Genomic DNA, 2,979 nt, shown 5'->3' with positions numbered 1-2,979 from the left:
CAAAATGGAGAAGGCAAGCAACTTATATGTACGATCCATGGACATGAACTAAGGTGGGGAATGCTGGAGGGAGTGGGGTGCAGGGTGGAGGGGAGATAAAGGGGGAAAATGGGACAACTGTAATAGCATAATCAATAAAATATACCTAAAAAACTTAAAAAAATTACTAGATTTGCCAAGAAGCAGGAAAATATTACCCATAAAATAAAGGCATCAGTAGGAACAGGCTCTGAGATAATCTAGATGTTGAAATTAGCAGACTAAAACTTTAAAGCAGTTATAATAAGTGTACTTCAGTTAAAGAAAAATATATTCTTAATGAACAGCAAACAGTAAATCTTAAGATGGAAATAGAAACTTTTTGAAAGACAATTCTAGACTGAAAATACAATGTCTGAAGTGAAGAATTCACTGGATGGTTTTTTTTAATATTTGATTTATTTTTAGAGAAAGGGGAAAGGAGGAAGAAGAGAAGGAGAAAAATATCCATGTGCAAGAGAAACATCTATCAGTTGCCTATTATGCACCCACAGTTGGGGATCTGGCCTGCAACCCAGGCATGTGCTCCAAGCAGGAATTGAACCAGAGACCCCTTGGTTTGCAGGATGACACCCAAACTCCTACCAGTCAGGACTCACTGGAAGGTTTTAACATCTGATTGGAGATGGCAGAAGTAAGAATCCATGAACTTGAACAAAAAGCCAGACACATTATCCAATCTGGAGCAGAGAGAGAAAAAATATGGAAATAAAATGAGCAGAGCCTCAGTAACCTGTGGGAAAATATAAAACTGTCTAACATATATATAACTAGAATCCCTGAAGGAAAGGAAAGAGATTGTGGGGTAGAAAGAGTTAAATAAAGATGAAATGCTCAAATTTGGTGAAATATATCAACCTACAGATCTAAGAAGTTTAGCAAACCCTCAAGCAAAGAAAGTCACACCTATGCACGTCATAGTCAAACTTCTGAAAGTTGTGAAATCATCCAGAGAAATGTGACATACTACAGACATGAAAACAAATACACAAATAATGTGTTCTCATCAGGAACAGTGGAGGCCAGGAGTTAAAGGATGACATCCATTAGTCTCTAAGCAAATAAAGTACCTATCAACACAGAATTCCATATCCAGCAAAAATAACCTTTAAAAATGAAGTGAGGTAAAGACATTTTTAGGTAAATGAGAGCTGAGAGGATTTGTTCCCAACAAACCTGCAAAACACTAAAGGAAGAGTGCCATCCCCCATGGCAGGGTCCCTGCAGCTCGAGCAATGAGAGAAGCAGCAGCAGCCAGACCATCCAGGTTTGTGGAGGCTCTTGGCACCTGCTCTGCCTCCATGATTCAGTGCCAGAGAGGAAGTTCAGCTCCTTGGAGAGGGCAGCAAAGGAAGAGTCCAAGAGGAGATTGATGAGGTTTTCAGCTTAATCTGTTCCTGTAAAAGGTGGAAATGAAGTCAAAAAAGGTAACAATCTGCAGAAAAAAGGGGAAGGGGGAGCAAAGGGAAAAAAGGCCGAATCGGCTAACCAGGAACCTAAACATCTACCTGCAGAAAATGGAGAAACTGAAAACAAGGAGGTTAGTCCAGCCCCAGATGAAGCAGGAGATAAAGAAGACAAGTCTGATTAATATCATATACCAAGTCCTATCAGTGATCCCTATCTCCCTTCTTGTACACTCTAAAGGAATATTTTTATTAACTATTTTAATGAAAGTTGTTTAGAAGCTCTAGAAATATTTTTAAGGAGGGAATTAAAACTCATCCCATCTTTAAAAGTATAAATGCTTCTTTTTTAATTATTGTTCAATACAGTTGTCTCCATTTCCCCAGCACCACCACCCCTCCCCAACGGTCCCCACCTCCCACCCTGAATCCTACCCCCTTTGGCTTTGTCCATGTGTCCTTTATACATGTTCCTTAACAACTCCTCCCCTTCTTTACCTTTTTACCACCCTCTTTCCTCCCCTCCGGTTACAGTCAGTTTGTTCTTTATCTCAGTGTCTCTGGTTATATTTTGCTTGCCTGTTTGTTATTTAGGTTCCACTTACAGGTGCGATCATATGGTATTTGTCTTTCACTGCCTGGTTTATTTAACTTAGCATAATGCACTCCAGTTCCATCCATGCTGTTGCAAAGGGTAGTGGCTCCTTCCTTTCTGCTGTGCAGTATTCCATCATGTGTATGTACCATAGTTTGTTTTTTTTTTTTTAACATTTTTTATTGTTGTTCAAGTACAGTTTTCTGCCTTTTCTCCCACCCTTCCCCACCTCCCTCCCCTGTTTCCACCCACCCCTTGTTTTTGTCCATGGGTCCTTTATAATTAATTGTTCATGCAAACCCTTCAACCTTTTCCCCTATAATCCCCTCCCCTCTCCCCTCTGGTCACTGTCAGCCTGTTCTCAATTTCAATGTCTTTCATTGTATTTTTCTTGCTTGTTCATCTTCTTGACTATGTTCCAGTTAAAGGTGCGAGCATATGGTATTTGTCTTTCACCACCTGGTTTATTTCACTTAGCATAATACTCTCCAGTTCCATACATGCTGTTGCAAAGGGTAGGAGCTCCTTCTTTCTTTCTGCTTCATAGAATTCCACTGGGTAAATGTACCACAGTATTTTTGATCCATTCACAAAAATGGGCACTTAGGTTGCTTCCAGCACTTGGCTATTGTAAATTTTGTAGCTATAAACATAGGGGTGCATAGGTTCTTTTGGATTGGTGTTTCAGGGTTCTTAGGATATAATCCTAGCAGTGGAATTGCCGGGTCAAAAGGCAGTTCCATTTTTAGTTTCCTGAGAAAATTCCATGCTGTTTTCCATACTGGTTGCACCAGTCTGCAATCCTAACAACAGTGCACTAGGGTTCCCTTTTTCTCCACAACCTATTCAACACTTGTTGTTTGTTGCTTTGGTTATGATGGCCATTCTGACTGGCGTGAGGTGGTATCTCATCATGGTTTTAATTTGCATCTCTCTGAT

The 2,979-nt window shown here is 40.1% G+C and overlaps 1 pseudogene; it reads left to right on the top strand.

The window, feature by feature from the left end:
* The first annotated feature begins 1,183 nt into the window (after positions 1–1,183).
* LOC112314397 (non-histone chromosomal protein HMG-14 pseudogene) lies at positions 1,184–1,804 on the top strand (annotated as a pseudogene).
* Positions 1,805–2,979: the final 1,175 nt, after the last annotated feature.

This window comes from Desmodus rotundus, chromosome 5, assembly GCF_022682495.2.
Source record: "Desmodus rotundus isolate HL8 chromosome 5, HLdesRot8A.1, whole genome shotgun sequence".
Classification (NCBI taxonomy): Eukaryota; Metazoa; Chordata; class Mammalia; order Chiroptera; family Phyllostomidae; genus Desmodus; species Desmodus rotundus.
Note: the sequence above shows the minus strand (reverse complement) of the source record. Positions and strands in the feature narration are given on the sequence as shown.